Source organism: Crinia signifera, chromosome 2 (assembly GCF_055691185.1).
Source record: "Crinia signifera chromosome 2, ASM5569118v1, whole genome shotgun sequence".
Classification (NCBI taxonomy): domain Eukaryota; kingdom Metazoa; phylum Chordata; class Amphibia; order Anura; family Myobatrachidae; genus Crinia; species Crinia signifera.
In genome coordinates, this window is record NC_139218.1 from 16,890,536 (window position 1) to 16,906,510 (window position 15,975).

The following is a 15,975-nucleotide window of genomic DNA, read 5'->3' on the forward strand; positions in this document are numbered from 1 at the left end:
CAACCTAATATATGATACATAAAGGGTCCTATGTTAATGGATAGATAGATAGATAGATAGATAGATAGATAGATAGATAGATAGATAGATAGATAGATACTTAGGGTGAGATTTAATAGGATGAGATATTCAGAAAGTGAGAGATTTGGGAAGAAATCTCTAGTTTTTTTTAAGCAGCAATCATTTACACTGCAAAATCAAACTGGTTTTGCAGTGTAAATGATTGCCGCTTTAAAAAAACTGGAGATTTCTTACCAAATCTCTCACTTTTTGAATCTCTCATCCTATTAAATCTCACCCTTATTTTCAGATGCCCGCTATCTGCGGAATTGGGGGTGGGCACTGATGTCATATGATGTCAGCTGAATGGGTGGCACTTTATCTCTCTCCAAGATTTGATAAATCTCTCAATTACTTCTTACTTTAACTGAGCGTCACCAGCGTTCCCAATCTAGATATTAGCAGTTTAAAGGGCACCGCAGCAACCGTGGGGAGAGATGCAGATGAAATCCTTTTTGTTAAATTGGATGAAAATATCCGTCTTTTAGGGCCCATTAGATACGCAGGAACCCTAATATCCCTTTGGGTTTTATATCATTACCTGTGATGGTGATGAGGGGTTTTCACAGCTGTTTTGGGTATGCACAGGGCTGAATTAAGGGTCAAGGGCCTATTGTGAGAAGAGGAGGAGGTGTGACCAGTGCAGTGTGGGTGTGGCTAGCAAGGTTTGGGGGTGACCAATGCTGTGGGTGCGGCCAGCGCTGTCTAAACCAGGCATGTCCAAACTATGGCCCTCCAGCTGTTGTGAAACTACAAGTCTCATCATGCCTTGCCACAGTTTTGCTATTAGGGAATGGTAAAACTATGGCAAGGCATGACGGGACTTGTAGTTTCACAACAGCTGGAGGGCCACAGTTTGAACATGCCTGTACCTCCCAACAAACTGAATCATAGACCCAGGACTCCTCACGTGTGGTCAAAACAGGGCCCGGCCTCAAGTTGTGGCGCTGTTGCTTCACGGGACATACCATGATCGCAATCCACTCAAATGTTTTTGTCACTGTGGGGCATGACCAGCAAGTGAGAGGGGTGCCCCCTAACTTCCCATCCCCCGCCTGCCTGTGGGATAGCGCAACAGTGCGCAATAACTGGGCCGTCCTGAAAATCGGCCCGTTGGGAGGTTTTTGTGTATAGCCCTGAAGCTGCAGCTCCGTCCGTCCCATTATAATCTGACCCCGAATGTGCAGCGTACAGTACAACGTCTGCTGAACTGCTCCTTTCACGTCTTCGGCCTACTTGCTGTATAATCGGCGTCAGCCCCTTTGCCAGCTCTCCCTGACAGGCCTGACGGGATCAAAACTGGTCCTTCTGGTTTTATGAAAACAGATGGTGACAACGTCTATTCCGTCTGTATTACAAAAGCAGCTGGCACCACATCAGCCGTAACCCGTTCACTCCTGAAATCATGGATCGCTCACTGCAGGAAACTTGCTCAATTAAAAAAAAAAAAAAAAAATGTAACTAAAAAAAAATGGGCAATTCAAAAACACTAGGCCATGAAACCATGTCTGCGTCATTATCAAGCCATTATCGAATGACTGCGTCCTCATTGCACATGCACGGGTTCAATTTCCGCCAAAAATATGCGTACGCATAGAATTCGCAGTTTGATTGCCGGAAAGATGACGTTAAGGAGCCGGAAACATGGCGTTTTCTTTGTGTTTTTGTGAAAACGCAAGCGTCTATGGCGTCAGTGTTGACCGCTTCCAGCCTGGTTCTTTAGCAGATTAGTGGAAGCCCTAGAATGGCGCAGGTGGAAAGAAAAAATGTTTTAATGGTTTGGTTTTCGCTCGAAAAAAAAACGTGAAAAACTCATGTCGGCATTTGACTGTCAAACTTCCCATTGTCGACCTAATGCTTGTGTCGACTTTCTGACCCTGTCCATCTTAGCCATGTCAACATATTTCATGTGTCGACCTAAGGCCAAATACTGAATGTAAATGGTCGCGGGGCGGCCATTTTTTGGGTACCCTTGGGTGCGTGTTACGTCACACAGTCGCTGGTCAAGGCGCTGCTGGCATCATGACATCATTATGACATTTAAACGGCAGGGCTTGCACTTGGTGCAATATCCTACAGTTATTACCAAACTACTTCCCCCATCGTGGATGGCAGAGAGAGCATGATAGGAGCTGTACTTTAGGAAAGGCCGAAGCTACCAGTCCGTCGATGTATTGTATCATGCGCTCAGTTGTTTCCGCTGCAGACGCTTCTTATTTACTGAGAGACCAGGATTAATGGCAGGGAGGCTGGTTGTCGTTAGAGATAAAAATAGAAGAACCCCTGGAACAATACTAAATATTAATCGCGCGCCCTGGCTGTACGTTAGACAAGTCGCTGACACAGCAGTGAGCCCGTTCTTACATCGGAGCTGCGCTGAGGATGAGCACAGTGATTTATAGCACACTGATGTCTCTGCTACGCGGTGTTTATCTATGACAGTGTCCCAGCAATACACAGCCATCTGTCTAACACCAACACTCTCTCCTTTGTCTGCTTTACCCCAACTCACCCATCGTCACAGTAACGGCTGGAGGGGATTAGTGTCCTGATCTTATGGGAGGCAGCGGCCTGTCCACTCCTGTTATATTATCATAACGTCAATAGAAGTTACATATATATATGTTAGAAGGAGCAGGGTCTCCAGCAGCACAGAGTATATCAGGAGATGAGTGATGTGTCAGTGAGGACAGGGCTGCATGTGACAGGGGCAGTGACATGATGTGAGGAGGGGAATAGAGGCAGTAGGAAGCCACAGACTGAGAGTTATATAGCGGGAGGAGCAGGATCCCCAGCAGCACAGAGTATATCAGGAGATGAGTGATGTGTCAGTGAGGACAGGGCTGCATGTGACAGGGGCAGTGACATGATGTGAGGAGGGGAATGGAGGCAGCAGGAAGCCACAGACTGAGAGTTATATAGTGGGAGAAGCAGGGTCCCCAGCAGCACAGAGTATATCAGGAGATGAGTGATGTGTCAGTGAGGACAGGGGGCTGCATGTGACAGGGGCAGTGACATGATGTGAGGAGGGGAATGGAGTAGCAGGAAGCCACAGACTGAGAGTTATATAGCGGGAAGAGCAGGGTCCCCAGCAGCACAGAGTATATCAGGATATGAGTGATGTGTCAGTGAGGACATGGCTGCATGTGACAGGGGCAGTGACATGATGTGAGGAGGGCAGAGGTTCCCAATCTTTTTTGTTTCACGGCACCCTAGAGAATCAGAATTTTTTTCACGGCACCCCTAGGTCCAAAAAATTTAATTAGATTGGGTTTATATGCGATTCTTAGCGGCAGGATTTGCTTCTGTTTGTACCCATTCTATGATTGGCAGCCACCAGCACTGGTTTTGCTCCTAAATAATTAACCATTAATAATTTGAGTTGGTCCTGGACCACCAAGCTGCGGCACCCCTGCATGTGTCCCGAGGCACCCCAGGGAGCCACGGCACACAGTTTGGGAACCACTGGAGGAGGGGAACGGAGGCAGCAGGAAGCCACAGACTGAGAGTTATATAGTGGGAGAAGCAGGGTCCCCAGCAGCACAGAGTATATCAGAAGATGAGTGATGTGTCAGTGAGGACAGGGCTGCATGTGACAGGGGCAGTGACATGATGTGAGGAGGGGAATGGAGTAGCAGGAAGCCACAGACTGAGAGTTATATATTGGGAGGAGCAGGATCCCCAGCAGCACAGAGTATATCAGGAGATGAGTGATGTGTCAGTGAGGACAGGGCTGCATGTGACAGGGGCAGTGACATGATGTGAGGAGGGGAATGGAGGGAGCAGGAAGCCACAGACTGAGAGTTATATAGCGGGAAGAGCAGGGCCCCCAGCAGCACAGAGTATATCAGGATATGAGTGATGTGTCAGTGAGGACAGGGCTGCATGTGACAGGGGCAGTGACATGATGTGAGGAGGGGAATGGAGGCAGCAGGAAGCCACAGACTGAGAGTTATATAGCGGGAGGAGCAGGGTCTCCAGCAGCACAGAGTATATCAGGAGATGAGTGGTGTGTCAGTGAGGGCAGGGCTGCATGTGACAGGGGCAGTGACATGATGTGATAAGGGGAATGGAGGCAGCAGGAAGCCACAGACTGAGAGTTATATAGTGGGAGGAGCAGGGTCCCCGGGCAGCACAGAGTATATCAGGAGATGAGTGATGTGTCAGTGAGGACGAGGCTGCATGTGATGTGACGGGGCATTGACATGACGTGAGGAGGGGAATGGAGGTAGCAGGAAGCCACAGATTGAGAGTTATATAGTGGGAGGAGAAGAGTCCCCAGCAGCACAGAGTATATCAGGAGATAAATGATGTGTCAGTACAAACCACAGTCAGATCTACACAGGTCATTTAGGGATCTGCTGAGAATACTCCACATTCAGCTGCAGGAAATTGGGGCAGCTGCCAAGTACGTATGACAATGACAGCTGCAGTATTGTCTCATTAGTAGCTCTAGACTTGTGCACTTTGTTAGTAAATAGCACCTGCTATAAATAGAAATAGATGCACATAATAGCAACAGCACAAGTATAATTCCTGTGTGCTGCTCACATACTGTAGCACAGAGATGACGTGTATATAACACATGCAATATTCTCATTTATACAGTATATAGGAGGAATGGAGGTTGTTGCCTCTCGCCCAGAGTCCTCTCCATCCGTCGGTTGTGCTATCACTGTGTCCGCTGCAGCGATGACATCAGCGTCTGTAAGCTGGAGAGACCGGCAGCCTGAGGGCAGTCTTGTAGCATTTAAAGCTATTTATAATTGGAGACCAGCCGCAATTCACAGCCATCCCGAAAAGTGCTAAAAGCGAATAATCCCCAGCGCGCTCTTCACAATGATCTTTATGTTAAAATGAACACAACAAACCGCCCAAAATAGTACAACCGCAAAATCTGCATGAATATCTCCTGGTGTTGTAGAAGTCTATATAACGGGGGTGGTCCAGATTTGGGAATGTTGCATTTATATACAATATAGACCCTATATACCCATTGCATCCAAGAAAATTATAGACAGAATCTGATTGGTTACTGTGGGCAACATCACCCATACCTCCGAACATACTTACAAGTCGGGACCCCTGCATGAGCATAAGGCATACTTGCCTACCTGACCCTCTCCTTCAGGGAGACAATGCTCTGTTCCTGGACTTCCCTGATAATGTAGGATTGCCATCACCTGTGGTGACACCTTTCTTATCAATTACCCAGCTCCCCACAGGTGATGGCAATCTTACATTACCAGGGAGGTCCAGGAACAGAGCATTTTCTCCCTCATGGAGGGGGTCAGGTAGGCAAGTATGGCATAAGGTGCTCTGCCAAAATTTTGTGGCGTGACCAGGGGGCGTGGCCTAGGCAATGCACCCATGAGGCCAAGCCCCCATTTTCGCCACTGCGTCTCTGGGAATGGACACTGTGCACAGCGTCTATTGACTGCTGCTCTGCTCGGCAGAACAGTGGCAAGCAGTGGGGACTCCCAACTGCACGCACTGCGGGACACCGTCGGTTTAAAATTATGCTACATAAGTGCTGCTTATCTACATGCTCATTGCCAAGGGTTCCATGCTCATTGCCAGAGGTTCCATGCTCGTTGCCATATGGGATTACATGCTCATTGCCAAGGGGGAATACATGCTCACGGTAAATGGGGGACAGCCGCCGCCAGGCAGAAGTGATAGCCACTGACAGTGGCAGAGCCTGGCTGTATTCAGAGCACTGCAGGTCCCGGCTATTTGAAATAATTCCCCTTTCACACCAGAAAAGGCATTCCCAGGTTGGCCCCCTTTACACCAGCTTAGTCCCTGCATTTTCTGGTGTGAGGGGGAGAGAAAACCACCCCTCCCCCCCTTTAACCAGTTATCTCATTTAACCAACTGACCCATTTACATGAGACAAGTATCATATTGAAGAACTTTTGAGTGGGCTTTGAATGATTTTGGTCCAGTGAAACTGGAAAGTTTGGTTCCAGAGTAATCTGCCCTCAAAGAACATGAACAGCCATGAAATGACATTTCAAAAATAAAAAAATCATATTGAAGGCCCAGCGATTTGGAATTGAATGAGATCAACCACAAGCTCCTGTGATGCCAGAAGGGGAACTGGCAGCCGTCGGAACCGGGTGGGGGTCAGAATTGACGAGTCCCATATTATCCTATGGGGAAAAAACGTTACAGCTTTGCCAGGCGATATCTCCGGTTCCCGGGGGCTAGAGACACGGGGCTGGGCTCATTGGAAAGCCCTGGTCCTCAGCTACAAAATAAAATTTGCCCCCCCCCCCCTGAATCCGCCACTGGGCAGATGTAACATGTGCAGATAGAATTAGATTTGGGTGAGTTATTTTGTTTCTGTGCAGGGAAAATACTGATTGCTTTATTTTTACACTGCAATATAGATCTCACTTTGAAGTAAAACCCCACCCAAATCTAACTCTCTCTGCACATATCTGCCCCACCTGCAGTGCACATGGTTTTGTCCATTTGAGAAGGAATTTGCCTCTAAGAGCGAACCAGAATAACCCATATCCTCTCCAGAGATTCCAGATAAACAGGTGCCAACAATAAGTCTACAATGCAAATCTCTATCTATCTATCTATCTATCTATCTATCTATCTATCTATCTATCTAGATAATCAGGCCAAGCAATGCAGTATATATAGCGTGTAACAATCCGTGCAGTGATCTGCCTCTTCCCTCTTAGTAACAAGGCAGCAGCAGCCAGTAAGAAAGCTCCTCTCCGCAGTCAGCATCCCCAGTTGAGGTTACTGTAGTACAATGACCGAGAGTAAACGGATAGAGATTTCGCTCGCGCACGGCACCTACGCTGCAATGCACCTGCTCGCTGGCCCATCTCTCTGTCTTCTGGGGATTAGCTGCAATGTAGGGCACATCCGAATTTTGATTATGAAGATGATACAATGAACACCAGATATTAGCAACAAACCTGCCCTCTAAGTGTAATCAACTGCAAGGTGCCAGCTATGGCAAGGGGGTTCTGCTAGTGCTGCATGGGTTAATGTTGGGTGGGACTCTGCCAAAACTCAAAGGCTTTTCTGCAGTAATGCAGTAAAAAATCCTATCCGTCAGCCTGCGATTCATTACCAGGCCGGTACAGTCAGGAGAATAAAAAGGTTTCATTATGACAAAGTGTGACATGATTAAACAACCCTGCCTCTCCAGATCTTGCCTGTGGCTGGCAGGGTATGCTGAGACTTGTAGTCCCACAATCTGTGGCTTTCTGGCAGCTATGGAACTACTAGTTCCAGCAGATCTTGGCAGCCAGCAGGCCCTTAAGTCCAGCAAGCATCAAACTAGATGCTCTTATACCCCCTTTCAGACATACTACCCGGGATTTTAGACCCGGGTTTTTAAAAATCCCGGGTTCATTGCAGGTGCGCAGGACCCAGGATTTTAGAGGACTAAAATCCCGGGTAGAGCCTTTCAGACATACCCTAGCCCCGGGATTGTGCGCGTGCACGTGAAAAATCTTGCCATATGTCTGAAAGGGGTATCAGTTTTTTCATAATATCTACGTATAATACAGGCTAACACTGCTCCTCACCTCTACGGGGGGGGGGATTCTAGTGTTGTGTGGGCTGGTAGTCACTAGATGGCGTCCAATGCAGAAATTCAAGTGTAGCTTAATTCGGCAATGATGTAACAGGTGCAGAGAGAGTTAGATTTGAGGTGTGGTGAAACTGAAATCTAAATTGCAGTGTAAGAGTCCAGCATTTACCCTGCACGGAAACAAAATAACTCACCCAAATCTCACTCTCTGCACATGTTACATCTGCCCCACCTGCAGTGCAGCATTGTTTTGCCTATTTTTCAAAAAAAATTGTCCTGCAATCAGTTCTGAATTCTGCCTAATATGTATTCTCCGGCAAACTTCCCAACTGTCCCGATTAAGACAGGGCAGTCCGGCTAATTGAAGTTACTGTTGCGCGGATTAGCTTAAAATAATAAAAATGCATCTTAAAAACCAGGGATATATGTGTGTCCTTACAATGCCGGTGGTGTGTTATTCTCTACGCCTACACGACTTCTCCCTTTGTTTAACCAGCAGCAACAAAGCAGGAAGAACGGAGAACCAAAACAGAACCTTTCATTTAGAACAATCAGCAGATAGATCGAACATTTTTAATAATGAATGTAAATTGTCGTCTGCGCATTGGAGCCGGCGTGAGACACAGCGGATGTTCTTGAAGCTGCATTTACAAGGTGCCACTTCCTGTAATCTCTCCGCCGTCCTTCAAGTGATAATTGTTTTCTATTTTATTAGCATAGACAAGACACGTTCTATTCTACAGCTAAATCTGGGTGATATGTATTGCCATTCCCACAGGCCAGTGGTGCCGAGAGAGGGGAGAGAGAGGGTACTAATTACCTGGGCCCAGGTCTAATGGAGGGGCCCCCACTACCTGGCAGCAGAATCTGCAAATTCAGCTGGGCTGCAGTTAGGCCAGGGGGGTGCCTAAAGTACTATTTTTTCTTTATTTTATTGCAGGGGTGCATGGCCACGCCTCTGGTGATTAGGACACGCCCCCTGAAAAGTACCTGGGCCTGATGTGAATGCCTGAAATACTATCTGCAAGCAGATGGCAGTGTTTCTGAGACTTTAAGGCATACCTCCCAACTTCTGTGTTGGGGAAATAGCGCCCGAAAAGGGGGTGGGCGTATGCAAATGAGGGCGCAGCTTATGCTAATTAACCGCAACTTCATTTTCATACGAGAATAGACGCTGTGCGCATGCGGGACAGGACCCGAAAATCTGGACTGTCCCGCTGTAATCGTGACAGTTGGGAGGTATGTTAAGGACACGAAACATATATATATATATATATATATATATATAAGCAGCCAATCCCCAGCTAATTTCCGCTCTCCTCCGCAGCTCTCCAATGACAAAAATTACAAATGTGGCATTCAGGCCACCAGCCTATCAGAGCTCGCGGACCAGCAGCCGCAGTTGGCGATTGGCTGTCGGACCGCGAATTCCGATTGGCTCATGAGCCAGTGCCAAATTTCAAATTATCACTGGACTTACCAAGAGCAGAGCAGGAGCCCTCTGCGCTGTGCTTTCCTCCTCTCCCCCTCTCCCCATTGTAGCAACTGCTCCGCACTCCTCCTTTCCCCGCTGCAGCAATGAAGGCTGGGCTGGGCCTCAGATCAAAATGTAAGTGGCACTTTTGGGGGCACTAATAGTGGCATTATGTGGGGTGTTAGCATAATGTGTGGCATAATGTGATACAGGCTTAATGTGTGCGGCATCTTGTGTAAGGGGCATTATAGTGTGTGGCATATTGTGTAATGGGCATTACAGTGCTAATGGTACTATTATGTGGACATGCCCTTTCCCCATGAAGCAACCCCCCTACATTTTTGGCAAGTGCCCTATTTTGACTATGGTGGGGGCACCAATTCCCTTTCTGTTACAGCACTGGGGAAGTAGAGGGGATATTTGTGACATTCGTCTGATTATAGTAACGAGTTGAGGTCACCGCAAACCAGCAAACCCTGTGCTGGGGGTGGGGCCTTTTATGATGAGGCAGTATGGCTCCGCCCCCCAAAGTGCATTGCGTTGCCTCCTCTCCAGGCTTCGAGTTGAATTGTGGAATGAGTTTGGAAACCATTGTTGCATTGTATTATTTGTGTTAAACAGGTATAGTATATAGAGATGTTTATTGCTGCATTTTAGTAATTACCTCAGAGGTAAAGGAGTCCCAGAAGGATCAGCTAATTGTTACAGTAAACTCATGGTGTACAGTACAATCCCCACAGAGAGCACCAGAATCTGCTACTATATTACTATATTAATTGAATCAATGCCTTTAAGAGTAAATGCAGACCACTAATCTCTCCACAGGCCTGCTCCGACGCTGACACATATCCGATTATTACCATACGTTCTTACTGACACTCCGCACAGGCCTGCTCTGATGCTGACACATATCCGATTATTACCATACGTTCTTACTGACACTAATCTCCGCACAGGCCTGCTCCGACGCTGACACATATCCGATTATTACCATACGTTCTTACTGACACTAATCTCTGCACAGGCCTGCTCCGACGCTGACACATCCGATTATTACCATACATTCTTACTGACACTCCGCACAGGCCTGCTCTAATGCTGACACATATCCGATTATTACCATACATTCTTACTGACACTCTGCACAGGCCTGCTCCGATGCTGACACATATCCAATTATTACCATACATTCAATTTCTTACTGACACTCTGCACAGGCCTGCTCCGACACTGACACATATCCGATTATTACCATACATTCTTACTGACACTCCGCACAGGCCTGCTCTGATGCTGACACATCCAATTATTACCATACGTTCTTACTGACACTAATCTCCGCACAGGCCTGCTCCGACACTGAGACATATCCGATTATTACCATACAGTACATTCTTACTGACACTCCGCACAGGCCTGCTCCGATGCTGACACATATCTGATTATTACCATGCATTCTTACTGACACTCTGCACAGGCCTGCTCCGATGCTGACACATATCCAATTATTACCATACATTCAATTTCTTACTGACACTCTGCACAGGCCTGCTCCGATGCTGACACATATCCGATTATTACCATACATTCTTACTGACACTCCGCACAGGCCTGCTCTGATGCTGACACATCCAATTATTACCATACATTCTTACTGACACTAATCTCCGCACAGGCCTGCTCCGACACTGAGACATATCCGATTATTACCATACAGTACGTTCTTACTGACACTCCGCACAGGCCTGCTCCGATGCTGACACATATCTGATTATTACCATGCATTCTTACTGACACTCTGCACAGGCCTGCTCCGATGCTGACACATATCCAATTATTACCATACATTCAATTTCTTACTGACACTCTGCACAGGCCTGCTCCGATGCTGACACATATCCGATTATTACCATACATTCTTACTGACACTCCGCACAGGCCTGCTCTGATGCTGACACATCCAATTATTACCATACGTTCTTACTGACACTAATCTCCGCACAGGCCTGCTCCGACACTGAGACATATCCGATTATTACCATACAGTACGTTCTTACTGACACTCCGCACAGGCCTGCTCCGATGCTGACACATATCTGATTATTACCATGCATTCTTACTGACACTCTGCACAGGCCTGCTCCGATGCTGACACATATCCAATTATTACCATACATTCAATTTCTTACTGACACTCTGCACAGGCCTGCTCCGATGCTGACACATATCCGATAATTACCATACATTCTTACTGACACTCTGCACAGCCCTGCTCCGATGCTGACACATATCCAATTATTACCATATATTCTTACTGACACTCTGCACAGGCCTGCTCCGATGCTCACACATATCCAATTATTACCATACATTCTTACTGACACTCCACACAGGCCTGCTCCGACGCTGACACATATCTGATTATTATCATACATTCTTGCTGACACTCTGCACAGGCCTGCTCCGATGCTGACACATATCCAATTATTACCATACATTATTACTGACACTCTGCACAGGCCTGCTCCGATGCTGGCACATATCCGATTATTGCCATACATTCTTACTGACACTTCGCACAGGCCTGCTCCGATGATGACACATATCCAATTATTACCATACATTGTTACTGAAACTCCGCACAGGCCTGCTCTGATGCTGACACATATCCGATTATTACCATACATTCTTACTGACACTCCACACAGGCCTGCTCCGATGCTGACACATATCCGATTATTACCATACATTCTTACTGACACTTTGCACAGGCCTGCTCTGATGCTGACACATATCCAATTATTACCATACATTCTTACTGACACTTCGCACAGACCTGCTCCGATGCTGACACATATCCGATTATTACCATACATTCTTACTGACACTTCGCACAGGCCTGCTCCGATGCTGACACATATCCGATTATTACCATACATTATTACTGAAACTCCGCACAGGCCTCCTCTGATGCTGACACATATCCGATTATTACCATACGTTCTTACTGACACTAATCTCTGCACAGGCCTGCTCCGATGCTGACACATATCCGATTATTACCATACATTATTACTGACACTCTGCACAGGCCTCCTCTGATGCTGACACATATCCGATTATTACCATACAGTACGTTCTTACTGACACTCCGCACAGGACTGCTCCGATGCTGGCACATATCCGATTATTACCATACATTCTTAATGACACTTCGCACAGGCCTGCTCCGATGCTGACACATATCCGATTATTACCATACATTATTACTGACACTCTGCACAGGCCTGCTCTGATGCTGACACATATCCGATTATTACCATACATTATTACTGACACTCTGCACAGGCCTCCTCTGATGCTGACACATATCCGATTATTACCATACAGTACGTTCTTACTGACACTCCGCACAGGACTGCTCCGATGCTGGCACATATCCGATTATTACCATACATTCTTACTGACACTTCGCACAGGCCTGCTCCGATGCTGACACATATCCGATTATTACCATACATTATTACTGACACTCTGCACAGGCCTCCTCTGATGCTGACACATATCCGATTATTACCATACAGTACGTTCTTACTGACACTCCGCACAGGACTGCTCCGATGCTGGCACATATCCGATTATTACCATACATTCTTACTGACACTTCGCACAGGCCTGCTCCGATGCTGACACATATCCGATTATTACCATACATTATTACTGACACTCTGCACAGGCCTGCTCTGATGCTGACACATATCCGATTATTACCATACATTATTACTGACACTCCGCACAGGCCTCCTCTGATGCTGACACATATCCGATTATTGCCATACATTCTTACTGACACTTCGCACAGGCCTGCTCCGATGATGACACATATCCAATTATTACCATACATTGTTACTGAAACTCCGCACAGGCCTGCTCTGATGCTGACACATATCCGATTATTACCATACATTCTTACTGACACTCCACACAGGCCTGCTCCGATGCTGACACATATCCGATTATTACCATACATTCTTACTGACACTTTGCACAGGCCTGCTCTGATGCTGACACATATCCAATTATTACCATACATTCTTACTGACACTTCGCACAGACCTGCTCCGATGCTGACACATATCCGATTATTACCATACATTCTTACTGACACTTCGCACAGGCCTGCTCCGATGCTGACACATATCCGATTATTACCATACATTATTACTGAAACTCCGCACAGGCCTCCTCTGATGCTGACACATATCCGATTATTACCATACGTTCTTACTGACACTCTGCACAGGCCTGCTCCGATGCTGACACATATCCGATTATTATTATACATTATTACTGACACTCTGCACAGGCCTCCTCTGATGCTGACACATATCCGATTATTACCATACGTTCTTACTGACACTCCGCACAGGACTGCTCCGATGCTGGCACATATCCGATTATTACCATACATTCTTACTGACACTTCGCACAGGCCTGCTCCGATGCTGACACATATCCGATTATTACCATACATTATTACTGACACTCTGCACAGGCCTGCTCTGATGCTGACACATATCCGATTATTACCATACATTATTACTGACACTCTGCACAGGCCTCCTCTGATGCTGACACATATCCGATTATTACCATACAGTACGTTCTTACTGACACTCCGCACAGGACTGCTCCGATGCTGGCACATATCCGATTATTACCATACATTCTTACTGACACTTCGCACAGGCCTGCTCCGATGCTGACACATATCCGATTATTACCATACATTATTACTGACACTCTGCACAGGCCTCCTCTGATGCTGACACATATCCGATTATTACCATACAGTACGTTCTTACTGACACTCCGCACAGGACTGCTCCGATGCTGGCACATATCCGATTATTACCATACATTCTTACTGACACTTCGCACAGGCCTGCTCCGATGCTGACACATATCCGATTATTACCATACATTATTACTGACACTCTGCACAGGCCTGCTCTGATGCTGACACATATCCGATTATTACCATACATTATTACTGACACTCCGCACAGGCCTCCTCTGATGCTGACACATATCCGATTATTACCATACATTCTTACTGACACTCCGCACAGGCCTGTTCTGATGCTGACACATATCCGATTATTACCATACAGTACGTTCTTACTGACACTCCGCACAGGACTGCTCCGATGCTGGCACATATCCGATTATTACCATACATTCTTACTGACACTTCGCACAGGCCTGCTCCGATGCTGACACATATCCGATTATTACCATACATTATTACTGACACTCTGCACAGGCCTGCTCTGATGCTGACACATATCCGATTATTACCATACATTATTACTGACACTCCGCACAGGCCTGCTCTGATGCTGACACATATCCGATTATTACCATACATTCTTACTGACACTCCGCACAGGCCTGTTCTGATGCTGACACATATCCGATTATTACCATACAGTACGTTCTTACTGACACTCTGCACAGGCCTCCTCTGATGCTGACACATATCCGATTATTACCATACAGTACGTTCTTACTGACACTCCGCACAGGACTGCTCCGATGCTGGCACATATCCGATTATTACCATACATTCTTACTGACACTTCGCACAGGCCTGCTCCGATGCTGACACATATCCAATTATTACCATACATTATTACTGACACTCTGCACAGGCCTGCTCTGATGCTGATACATATCCGATTATTACCATACATTATTACTGACACTTCGCACAGGCCTGCTCTGATGCTGACACATATCCGATTACCATACATTCTTACTGACACTCCGCACAGGCCTGCTCCGATGCTGACACATATTCGATTATTACCATACATTCATACTGACACTCCACACAGGCCTGCTCCGATGCTGACACATATCCGATTATTACCATACATTATTACTGACACTCTGCACAGGCCTCCTCTGATGCTGACACATATCCGATTATTACCATACAGTACGTTCTTACTGACACTCCGCACAGGACTGCTCCGATGCTGGCACATATCCGATTATTACCATACATTCTTACTGACACTTCGCACAGGACTGCTCCGATGCTGGCACATATCCGATTATTACCATACATTCTTACTGACACTTCGCACAGGCCTGCTCCGATGCTGACACATATCCGATTATTACCATACATTATTACTGACACTCTGCACAGGCCTGCTCTGATGCTGACACATATCCGATTATTACCATACATTCTTACTGACACTCCGCACAGGCCTGCTCTGATGCTGACACATATCCGATTATTACCATACATTCTTAATGACACTAATCTCTGCACAGGCCTGCTCTGATGCTGACACATATCCGATTATTACCATACATTCTTACTGACACTCCGCACAGGCCTGCTCCGATGCTGACACATATCCGATTATTACCATACATTATTACTGACACTTCGCACAGGCCTGCTCCGATGCTGACACATATCCGATTATTACCATACATTATTACTGACACTCTGCACAGGCCTGCTCCGATGCTGACACATATCCGATTATTACCATACATTATTACTGACACTCCGCACAGGCCTGTTCTGATGCTGACACATATCCGATTATTACCATACATTGTTACTGAAACTCCGCACAGGCCTGCTCCGATGCTGACACATATCCGATTATTACCATACGTTCTTACTGACACTACGCACAGGTCTGCTCTGATGCTGACACATATCCGATTATTACCATACATTCTTACTGACACTCTGCATAGGCCTGCTCCGATGCTGACACATATCCGATTATTACCATACATTATTACTGACACTTCGCACAGGCCTGCTCCGATGCTGACA

At 46.5% G+C, this 15,975-nt stretch overlaps 1 protein-coding gene across 1 annotated transcript in view; it reads right to left on the reverse strand.

Annotated features, from left to right (window-relative positions):
* The window catches only part of ABCG1 (ATP binding cassette subfamily G member 1), a 71,501-nt gene that overhangs the window by 32,896 nt on the left and 22,630 nt on the right, over positions 1-15,975 (reverse strand). The window lies entirely within an intron of this gene.